Genomic DNA, 12,359 nt, shown 5'->3' with positions numbered 1-12,359 from the left:
CTGGTACCCTTCCTTATTTTACAAATCCAAGAAGAGTTGTTAACTTTTCAGTACATTTAGCTTTTCACTTACTGTTGGGATGGAATGGCAATGTCTAAGCTCCTTATATGTGGAACTGGAAACTAGAAATCTTGTTCTTGGTTTTTTTTTTTTTTTTTTAGATGCAATGTAAAGCTTTAAAAAAGATATATATTAAAGAAATAAGAAAAATGAGTAGCAGTTGTGAGCATGAGCTCTGGAGACAGACTGCCTGGGTTTCTATCTTAACTCTGCATTTATAAGAGTTATTTTGTAGCTTAAGCCTTAGCTCTAGAAGAGCTGTAAAATAAAAATGGGCGCTATATCATAGTTTGAGGTGAGGATTAAATAAAATAACATATGTAAATAGTGTCTAGTACATAATAAGCACTGCCACATTTTTAAAATTTAAACAATTATTTGAATGCCTATGATCCTCCATTCTAGATGTCAGAGATGCAGAAGTGGAAATTGGAACCCCCTCATAGAGCTGATGTTCTACAGGCAGAAGATCAACTAGAAACATGTGAACTAATAAGTGAACATTTTCTGATAGTAACAGTGGTTTGAAGGAAACCAATCAGACTTAGGTGATAGAGGGGAAAGGAGGGCAGCTTCAGATTGAGTAGTCCAAAAACATTTTTCAGACAGAGGGACACTTGTACTGAGAGCTGACCGGTGAGGAAGCAGCCAAGCAAAGATCTTTCTGGAAAAAGAGCATCACAGCAGGGGAACATCAAAAGCACAGGTGTGATGGTTGAAGTAAGTTTGGCTTGATCAGGCTGCTCATGAGGAGTACAGGAGAGAAACAGCATCTGTATTGCTTTAAATAACACCAACACCTCTGGGCCTTTATTCAGAGGATGAGCTCTCAATTTATAATTTCATTTTTGGAGAGGGAAAGGAGCATGGTTTTAGAGGGATTCTAGCGATGATCCAGGGGTCTGGAGAAGAAGGGAGTCACAATCATCAGAGTCCTGGGATTCAGGGGGGAAGTGACCAGCCTGTTTTGAATAGGTTTTTTAGGTTGGGGTGGTGATCTCTGCTCTCCAGTACCCTACCCCCAACACACACACAAAGGCCAGAGGGGTTAAGGTGGGTGTGAATGAACAACTCAGAGGATAAAGAGATATAAGCTAAAAGCTCAGAAGAGATCTATACTTGGATCTTAATGATATTGTGCTTTCCCCTGCCCCCAAGTGCTTTCTCATTCTTGCTGAAGCCTGTAGTCATTTCTCTCAGTTGACATGTTAGTCTAAAAATTCTCTTTTCTGTACTCTTTCTCCACCTCCCTCCTTTTGGAGGGCAGAGACAAATCTCTTGGGTATAACTAAACATCCAGAAAAATGCTCAGCAAATACCGCACGTTATTACTTTAACTTGTAAAAACCCAATTATTTACCCTACCATAATTAAGTCCTTTTCCAGACATAAAACTCCCCACATGCTGAGTGAATATAAATTTTCATTGGTGTTCATTTGACCTTGCCAAACTAGCCTGAAAAGTGTGTCCCCTTTTGCCAAAAAAAAATTTTTTAGTGTTCTTCTCAATAACTAGAGTTGAAAGGGGAAAGTGATACCTCTGTAACTCAAACCAGATCCTTCTGTAGTAATACCTTGGCAAGTGACAATGTGATGAAATTGTTTTATGCGTGCATGCTTTTGTTCTCTATCTTAATGTTTTTGAATGCAGAACCAACCTGTTTATTATTCTGCTGCTGCACAATGGGAAAGGGAGGTAAGAGGATTGCTGCTCTCCCAGGAGCTGCAAACAAAGTTTCTTAACAAGAATGCCTGCTCCTCACAGCATCCATGGAAATGTCCAGAAATAGTACCCACTCTCAACAATCTCTGTTTTCTAAATGGGAAGCATTTTCTGGATGAATCTAAGCCCAGTCAAGGGTACCCTATGGCACCAGTTCAAACATTTAGGGAGTGTTTGCCCATAGGGATTTATTCAGATGCCATCTTCCTTTTTTCTCAAATTCTTGGCTTTGGAGGCATTTCATGGTTCTTAGCAACTCTGGCAGAGGGTAAATAAGAGGTGCAGGGGAGGACACGCAGGCCACCTTTATCTCCTCATTAGCAGGTATGGGAAAGGCTTAGGTGGGTGGTACAAAGGACTGAAATCGTGAAATTCAAGAATTCTCTATAGGTTTTCATTAGTCCCACCGTGGCTAGCTGTTTCATGAATAACAGAGAGTGACTCTAAAGGAGTTGACTCACTGCTTGCACGTGAGTGTGCACATCTTTGTGTGAGTTTTGTCTTTGTAGCGTGGGTGGGGATGGATTAATTTAAATTCTCTTTCCCAACCTCCAGTCACTGCTCCAGGTCTGGTCATTAGCAACAATGTGGTTTATTTGCAAACGCCCCTCCCTATGCATGGAGAGAGTTCCAAACTCTTTGGATCCTACTTAGTATGTCCCCAGTTTGGACTCAATTGTCTAGACTCTAGAGACTCAAGATTCTCCAGTTCAAATCCTTTTCTGCTCTAGAGCTCATCAAGTTATCAGCAGCCCCTCAGAAAACTGAGTTTTCTGTGTTGGTTTTAAGAGATCAATCGAATTACCGAAGATATCAAATCTACGGACAACAGATGCCATGAAGAGACTGAAGGGTCTAGTGGTCCAGGTGGCTAAGCCCTTTTCCCCCCTGCTGAGAGCTTCTTTATGCACATCACATTTGTGATTATGATAAGCAAGGTCACAGAGCAGTGAGAAAATGTAAGCTAATCGCTTGGTGCATGTCAAGAGATACAGCATGCTGAAGCCTCCCAAGAGAACCTTGAGAAGGAGAGCAGGTAGAGAAAGCTATATCCATCAGAGATATTACAGGTGTGGAGGTGTGAGGGAGGCCTTGAGAATCTGGAGGGACAGCTCAGACAACAATGTTTCTTTACCTGCAACGGCATTAGGCTCGCTAAAATGTCCATGTGGGAATTACAGTGTATGCTGTTTTAATTAAAGCAAATTGTATTCTACCTTGGAATTGTAACTAATTCTGTGTGCACTTTGAAAAATTCAGATTTAAAAAAAATCCTTTCAATCAGCAGCTGAGATTTCGAATAAAAGAGGTTGGAAAATAATCCCATGTGTTTCCAATTGGATGAATTGTTTGCTTGTAAAGTTATTTCCTAAGATTTTTTTTCAATTAACATATTAGATCCTTGTGGAGTACTTTGGATAAATGCCCAAGTTGCTCTCTGGTTAAGTAGAATAGCACAGAGTCTGTGTTCTGGGAACCCAATCCTCTGATTAGTGAGCAGGTCAAACCTCACCTTAATTATTTCTTCTAAAAATCAGAAGGCTTTTTATGATTATTTGAGAAGGTTGCTTTTTCTCTTCCTTCTCTGTCAGATAAGCATTTTGGCTATGCTGCTTAATTTTTGAGGATAAACAAAAGGAAAAAAACCCCACTATCAATCACACTTGTGATGCTATTAATTACCATTTTGTTTTGTTCTGAAATTTCCACTTCAGGCAGATTTTCAAGCATCCAGACAGAAGCAAAATGAAACACACGTATGCTATGAGCATACGGCTTATTGCCACAAACAGAACCTATGAGAAACCGGAGGAGGTAATCTTTAACAAGTGAAGGAAAGTAAAAAGTGTGTGTGTGTGTGTGTGTGCGCGTGCGCATGTACGTTCGCACAGGTGTCTGTGTGTGTGTAGAAGGTGAATGGGGGAGACTCTGGTCTCTATTTCGTCCAAGTTGAAATAGAAAGAAATCAAAGGAAAGAACAAATGTTTAAGTGAAAGATGTTAATGTGAACCAGGCTGCTAATTGGTAATGTCTATAAAGAGGCAGGGCTAGCCTAGATACACAATTATGAGGAGGGTGGGATTTGCCTTCAGTGTGGAAAAATAGATGGGACATTGTCGCTCTCCCATTGCAATGCATTCCTACTCTACCAGTGGCTGTTGATTCATTCATGCGTCCATCCATTCCATCACTCTGTCCTAAATGTCTACCAGTTACCAGGCACTGAAGATACAACAGTAAAAACCAGAGCAACTGACCCCCAGTCCCTTGTGCTACTTACAGTCCCAGTGAAGGATGGGCTTACACCAGACACGGCCATGCCGAATGAGCCATGCTAACATGAGGGGTGGCCAGGTAGTTCTGGGAGCACTTGGTGGGGCTGTCCAACAGCATCTGGGGATGGCGGTGAGCTGTCAGGAAGTGAATTTTCTGGGGAAGTGGCATTTTAGCTGAGGCCCAAAAGCATAAGCCAGAGAGCAAAAAGGAATGGCAAAGAGGAAGGAAAACATTGTGAGAGTTAGTATGTTGGAGGAACTAAAAAGAAGTTTGTGTGTCTTAAGTGAGAAGTTTGGTAGAAAACATGGCTGGGGGAGTGGGCAAATCTTAGAACCATGTTGATTTGAGACCTGACTTCTGAGGTCTGCACAGGCTTAGAATCAGATGTTGCTGAGTTTCATTCGCAGTTCTGATCTCTCCCAGACACCTGGGCAAGGCACTTCACTTGGAAGCCTCATTTTCCTTATCTATAGAATGGAAATCTACCTACTTCATAGGATTGCTTGAAAAATTCCATGACTGGACATGAATCCAGATGGCAGATCCGAGTAGTCAATTAATGTGAGCTCTGGCTATTCCTTCTCTAATGGTCAAATACAACAGCATTTCCATATGGAACAATATCTAAGAACACAAATTTTAAAGCCATCATTTTAGGCATTAGCCAGGGTAGATGTGTTGACACCGTGAGGTGGTGTAACTTCCTGAAGTGTCTCAGTCACATATTCCATATGGAAGTTTGGTCATATCTCTAGTTCTAAGACAATGAAGATTTCCCAGCAGTGGAGTCACTTGATAAAATATCATTTTGGCCAGCCTTTCCATCTGCTAGTACATTGTCCTGATCATTCATGTTGTTTAATAAGATCCTTAAAGTACTATCACGTCCCGCTCTGAGGGGACACAGGAAGTAAATGAAATAAATAGCCATACGCAAGGGTTACTAATACATGAGATACCGTGTTTTTGTTAGCAAGAAAAAAAAAAAAACTCAACCCCTAAACAATTATTCTGAATATGTATTTTTTTTTTAAAGAATGGTTTAGGGGTGCCTGGGTGGCTCAGTCAGTTAAGTGTCTGGGCTTCAGCTCAGGTCACGATCTCATAGTTAGTGAGTTTGAGCCCAACATTGGGCTCCATACTGACAGCTTGGAGCCTGGAGCCTGCTTGGGATTCTCTCTCTCTGCTACTACCCCCCATCTCAAAGTAAACAAGTAAACAAAAAAATTAACAAAAGAGAACAGTGTGTTGAGATCTTGCAGTTCTTTTGATTGCTTTTCATATCACTAGGCTCAAACTAACAAGACTTTTCTCAGTAGACGGACCATGCACAAAGCAGAAAAGCTCTCCTGAGCCAAAAAGAGAAGTCTGTTGCCTAATTTCTTTTAGCCCCTATGCCTGGGGGCTTAGTTTTTCTGAATGAGCGCTTTAACACATCTGTACGGAAAATCTGTTCTGTACCAGGTAACTGGGATCACAGACATGAAGGACACACTTTATACTCTCCGGGAGGGCATTGGTCTGCTGGGGGAGACAGAGAACCAGTAAGTTAGGTTTTTTTTTTTTCCAGTGTTTTCCAATGGCCAGCACCCATGCTAAGTGCTATATATGTTTTATTAGAGTGGATTCTCTAAAAACAGCCCTTTGAACAAGGCCATGTTACGTTCAATTTGCAGATAAGAAAATTGAGATTTAACAGTTACTTGCCCAAGGATGGCTAGGAAACCCGTGGCTGAGCTGGGAGGAGCTGGGCAGTCTGACCCCTGAGTCCCGCTGGGAATGCTCCCACATACCTTCTGGCATATGAATAGGTTACTACAATGTGTGGTTTTGCATGTACTATGTACTGTGGAAGCAATACTGACAGAAGTTAGGGAGAGAGGAAGGGAGAGCCCGAACCAGGGCCACTTTCCAAAGGAGGTGGTAGTCTTTGAAATGAGATTTAAGGGCTGAGGAGGATGTGTCCAGGTGAAACGCTGGAGGCAAGGAGTCACTCTTTGAGCTAAGGGAGCAGCATTTATACTTTCCAGGAGAGAAAGGCTTCAAGGAAATGTAGGAAGCTCAGAGGAGCACTTGGTTATCCGTGTCAACAAAGGAAACATGTGCGACAGATGATCTAAGATTAATGTCTATTTGGCTTCTGTATAGATAATGTTTTTATTTATTTATATCCTGCCTCACTCCACAAAGGTTCTGAGGTAAAATTCATTACACGATTTTTATGCAGTGACCTTCCTAATTAAGTTTTTCTCAGCACTGTCATATTCGTCTTTGTATTCCCCGAGCCATATGCACAGCAACGTGAATAAAAGTTGAATTGAATTTACATACTTTGAGCACAATGTAAGTAGTTAGCAAGGGCAACTGGTACCAGAAGCTTGGTGGGAGGCGAGGAAAGAGGGGCCAAAAGTTAAAATTGCTTAGACTGAATACAGTATTTTACTCAGTCGAAGATGCCAGTGATCAGAGGGCATGCTGCTACTCCGTGTGCTACTAGGAAAGAAGAAAACACTGCCAATTAAATTGAAACACAATGTTGAGTCACTATCTATTGCAAGATGCAATCTGTTTTCAGATATGCTAAAATATGAAAAGCCACGTGTCTTTAAAGAGATGATATATGGTGATGATACTATCCCCTCACCAAATAGTCAGAAATTCTAAAAATCAATGGTACTCTGAGCATGAGAGAAAATGAACACCCTTACGCCATTTTCAATGCCAACTTGTCTAACCATCCAAACCCTAAAGATTCTGGAAATGCTTTGACTTAACAATTGTACCACCAGGAACTGAACCTAAGGAAATAAACATAAAAGTTTTTAAGGGTGTAATCACAGAATTATATATAGTCATAAAACATAAAGAAGAAATACCCTAAAATGTTCATTACATATATATATGTATACATATAAGTAAACATATATAATGTTATACATATCATTACGTAATATAATATATAAGGTATAATATGTGATATGTGATTAATGTAATGTGATAGCTATATAAGTTTACAGTTATATAATAGATTAAAATGATGACAGAGAAATATTTATTTAAATGGAAAAACATTTTATAATAAATTAAGTTTTACAACTCAGGTGATAAAATATGTGCTATAAGACAAAATTACTGCTGTGAAAGAAAAATACATTTCCATCTTCTACTTACATAGGAATAAAGTCTGGAATGGCATATATCAAAGTATTAACAGGGGTTTTCTGGATAAAGGATGTTAGTTGATCTTTTTCTTTTCTCTGTGTTTTAATTTTTTAAAAATTGGAAACCCAGACACTAGTTAGACATAGACTTTTACATAGACCACATGAATGTGGGTAACGGAAAACCAACTAACTTGATATAGAAACGCTCTTTTCTATGGGGTGGGCTCCTGAATCTTTCCTGTTTCCTAAATGTGCCTGGCTGGGCTGGTTCCAACTGAGACTCTGTTTAAAAGATTTGGAATGGGCTGGGGCACCTGGGTGGCTCAATCGGTTAAGTGTCTGACTTTGGCTCAGGTTGTGATCTTGCGGTTCTAGAGTTCGAGCCCTGCATCAGGCTCTTGTGCTGACAGCTGGGAGCCTGAAGCTTGCACTTGATTCTGTGTGTGTGTCTCTCTCTGTCCCTCCCTTGCTCATGTTCTGTGTCTCTCTCACAAAAATAAATAAACATTAAAAAAAAAAAAAGATCTGGAAAAGGCTGTTTGATTCCCAACTGGAAATACAACTTCACCACCTGGAGTTTACCACAAAAGCTCATACCTAAAATGAGAAAATAAATACTGCAGTCCACAAGTATGCAAGGGTCTGGGGAATGCCGATTGTCTGGTGTCATCGTACTCTGAGCAAAGTATAAGATCCTGAGCTCAGGCAAGACAAGTTCCAGGTTCTACAACTGAGAGGGAGGGTGATGATCAGAAGTCATGGTTAGCCTTCAATTTTTATCCTGGCTAAAATGGAAAACCTCCAGATCCGTTTCTAAGCACCACACCTGCTACAAATCCACAGGGTTTGGTTTCTGTTTTGTTTTTGGCAAGTCATTTGTAATTCTTCACAGCTGAAGTCATATTCTGACAGGTAAAGCCTTGGTGGTCTAAACTCCACTTCAGGGATGAAGTGCAGCAACGGACTGTATCTATATAGTGAACTGGTCTGCCCAAAGTTCACAGGAGACATGGTTTTTGAATAGCCAGCCATACAGTTCCTGCTTGAATAGATAAGGCTGTAGACTGAATGCATTCTGCTGGTATTTTTTACCCCAATTTCATGAATTACCTTTTAATACATTTTTAATATAGCTTTATATTTATTTACAGCTTGCCTTAAAAAATAAGCTTTTCTTTACATTTTTCAAGGATTATATATCTAACTTTTCCTTAATAAAAAGTTTAGTTAAGATAAAGATTTAATTTTGCAATCAATTTTTATCTACTTGTTAATAGACATGGGCTCGTCATTTCATTTTTCACCTTTGACATTTTGATCCATTTGTTTTCTACCTGTCCATTATCTATTATCTGTCTTTCTTGTATTTACTTATTTATTTATTTTTAATTTTTTAACAATTATTTTTGAAAGAGAGAGAGAGAGACAGAGTGTGAGTGGGGAAGGGGCAGAGAGAGAGACATACACAGAATCTGAAGCAGACTCCAGGGTCTGAGCTGTCAGCACAGAGCAGGACGCGAGGCTTGAAATCACAAGCCTTGAGATCATGACCTGAGCCAAAGTCGGCCGCTTAACCACCTGAGCCACCCAGGGGCCCCTATCTTTCTTTTATACGATATTGGACAGTTATAACGTAAAAGAATAAAACAAAGATTTCAAGTGACACAGAAGCCTAGGTAAAAGCAGGGAAGGATATAGTATTTGGGGAATGTTTGGGTATTACAGCAGGCATTTGCTGTTTTTCTTTCTTACACTATGTTATTCTTCTAGATAAGAGCACCCTGACTTCTTTTCTACCTTAACTTAATCTTTACCCCTTTGATTATCTTTTTTTTTCCTTTAGTTTATTTATTTATTTTGAGGGTGGAGAGGGGTGGAGAGAGAGGGAAAGAGAATCCCAAGTGGGCTCCACACCATTAGGGCAAAGCCTGATGTGGGGCTTGAACTCACGAACCTCAAGAACATGACCTGAGCCGAAGTCAAGAGTGAGACCCTCAGCCGACAGAGCCATTCAGGTACCCTTCCACCCTTCCTCGTCTTAACAGGGTTGCCAGTGCTACTATCTTGCTCTCCAGGCAGCAGGTCTATGCCTGACGAAGCATAGTGCCCCACCCACTTGGTCAGGATAATGGGGTATTCAGGGATGGGGGCCTAATCCAAAACCAACAATCACAGAGAACTTCTCTGAAATTATTTATGTATGGACACAGAAAAAGGAGAGCTTTTTCTCTTCTTTTTCATCTTGGATTATGAGCCATGGGAACGCATGTCTGGAGCTACCCCTTCCTTGTGATCATGTAGGAGAAACACATTAGCAGGAGAGAAAATGAGGCCACCACTCAAGGAGAATCAGAGCTAAAAAGGAGTACAGTGATGAACAGACACATTTAATGATGAGTCCCTAGAGGCAATATGCTTCCCCCACCCCTAATTTTCCAAAAAAAATCCCTTTCCTTTTTTTAGTATAAGCTTTTTGGAGTTGGGTTTCTGCCATTTGAAACTGCCCAAGTTCTTGACCAATCCTTGGTCTTTTGGTTACCTCCCAAATCACCCTAGGCACATACACACATTGTTTATGCACATAGAAATGCCTGTGCTCAACTGAGTTCTCTATCATAAGAGTATCCAAACAGTTATAATTTGATTAAAGTGCAGTTAGTCTAAAAAGAATATGGATGACTTGAGTCCCTTTGCTATATTTTCCCTAAATTGTAGCCTTAACATAGAATTGTGCCTTGTCTTTGGTTCCTCTGTCCTTGTATTCAGACTCTAGTCCTGAACTGGCACATTCACCCACTCCTGATGTAATTTGATCCTCTAGTTCACCCTGCCAAAGACCCTGCCAAAAGCACGTTCAGAAGCTATACGTTTCCTGGAATCGCGTCTTCTTGGTTCTCAAGATTATAAAAGACCACTTAGAAGGAAAATGATTATGAGGCTAAAGAAGGTACATTAAGATTTTAACAGAAATCCAGGCCGACTTTGGAAGGCAGCTGGAAAACAGGACCCTCCTCCTCCCACCTTCTCTCCTCCCAAACAAATGCCATATGTCTGTTCACAAAGCATTCTGGCTCACCGCTATGTGGTTGACCTTCGGTACTGAAAAGATGCCAAAAACACTTGGGACCTAGTTTTCCTCTCAGCTCATTGGTACAGTCATATTTAATATGGTTGAGGAAAAAATGAAAACTGTGATAAGCAGGATGGTAATTCTTCAAAGCAGTGCTTCAGTGAGATATATCTCTAGATGTTTCACTGTATTTATGATGGCTTACAGAAGAAGGAGCCTTTTGGGCCTGCGAAAATAATGCTTCTGGTACCTGGGGGTGCACTCAGATCACTTCAGCGGTTGTGCCATCTGTATAACATCAGAGAAGCAGGACATATTTACTTCTTTTTTCTAAGTACCATGAATTAACTCACAGGTCAGTATATTGGATGCGGGATTGATAACAGTGTAGTGTATTATTCCACGCGTGGCAAGGTAGATGATATGTCTTCCTAAATTAAAATGACTTTTGTGTTGGTTTTCTAGGGCTGCTGGAGCAAAGTACCACGAACTGGGTGGCTTGAAACAATAGAAGCTGATGGTCTCATAGTTCTGGAGGCTACATGCTTGCAGTCAAGGTGCTGCAAGGACCGTACTCCCTCTGACACCTGTAAGGAAGGATTTTTTCCTTGCTTCTTCTAACATCTGGTGTTTGCCAACAAGTCTTGCCATTCCTCGGCTTGGAGATGCATCACTCTGATCTCTGCCTCCATCGTCACATGGCCCTCCTCTTACTCTGTGCCCTTCCTCTTCTTCTAAGGACACCAGTCATACCAGATTAGGCCCTACTCTAATTCAGTATGAAATCATTTTAATGTGATTACATCCTATTTCCAAATGAGGTCAGATTTTGAGGTACTGCTGGTTAAGATTTCAACATATCTTTTAGGGGGACATAATTCAATACATAAAGCTCTACTGTTGCTCCTGATTTATATACTAATGCATGCTTCTCATAAAAACAGTAAAATTATTAAGAAACATCTTAAGAAGAAATTAAAAATCTACATTTCTACCACCAAAAATAACCATGTTAAAAATGTGGTGAACATCTTTTCAAATATTTCTCATAGCAATCAAATGGTTTCTTTTTTTTATTATCAGAAGTAGGTCAAGTTTATGGACAGAGGCAGTTAAAGAGTCTATAGTTTCATGGAAATTATAATAAGTGATACAGTGGTATACCTCTTCTTTCCTTTTTTCTTCATTCTTTCTTTCCTCCTTTCCTCCATTCCCTTCCCTTCTTTCTTTCTTTTCTTTTTTTCTTCTCTGCTTTTTTAAGATTCTATTTATAATCAGTCTCTACATCCAACATGTGACCTGAACTCACAACCCTGAGATTAAGAGTCATACACTCCTCTGACTAAGCCAGCCAGGTGCCCCTCCCTCTTTTTTTTTTTTTTTTAATTCCACTTAAACAACTATCTTTTTAGGAAAAATGCCTGTGGATAAGGTATCTCAATAGAATGAAAATATACATTTTTATTCATATTACCAAGTTATTCATGCAGTAAAGGTTTATTTACTTCTATCAGTAATGCATGAGAGTTCTAGCTTCTTCCTCTGATTATAATTATTGAAATATATAGGCTTAAATTTTTAAATTCATGATTATTTAAAACTATACTCCCCTTAATGAAATTCTAAACCATTGTTCTCCTTTATTCTTAGGAAATAAACATAAATCCATTTTTATCTAGTTCTTTTGTAATTTGATTTTTTAATTTTTAAAACCTGGACCCATCCAGAATTGTGTGTGTGTGTGTGTGTGCGTGTGTGTGTGTGTGTGTGTGGTGTGTGAACCTGCAATCCAAAGGTTTTGATAGAATTGAGTTTCATTTCCTTGTCTTGAGTTTTAACTCACTCTAAAAATTATATGGTTTTGGAACATAAAATCAGTGTGTTTCCTGTTTCCTTTCCAAGGGATCAGATTTACTTAATAAAAGACCCGGTACTAATTCACAGAAAAATGCATTTGCAAGGAGGAATCAGGGACATAATGTTGAACACATAGTCAATAAGCAGTACTTGTGGCCTCAATACCACAGTTAATTGAATTTCCCAGCATTCTTGCCATAACTACTCC

General features: G+C 39.8%; 1 long non-coding RNA gene across 1 annotated transcript in view; it reads left to right on the top strand.

Moving 5' to 3' along the window:
• LOC120221679 overlaps nt 1-12,359 on the top strand; it is a 36,985-nt gene that overhangs the window by 7,313 nt on the left and 17,313 nt on the right. The window contains exons 2-3 of the long non-coding RNA XR_005525870.1: nt 3,499-3,598; nt 10,760-10,883. This is a non-coding gene — a long non-coding RNA (uncharacterized LOC120221679). The remainder of the gene's footprint in view (nt 1-3,498; nt 3,599-10,759; nt 10,884-12,359) is intronic.

Source organism: Hyaena hyaena, unplaced genomic scaffold (assembly GCF_003009895.1).
Source record: "Hyaena hyaena isolate Hyena2069 unplaced genomic scaffold, ASM300989v1 scaffold_797, whole genome shotgun sequence".
In the NCBI taxonomy this organism is placed as follows: Eukaryota; Metazoa; Chordata; class Mammalia; order Carnivora; family Hyaenidae; genus Hyaena; species Hyaena hyaena.
The sequence above is the reverse complement of the archived record's forward strand: the minus strand, read 5'-3'. Positions and strand labels throughout refer to the sequence as shown.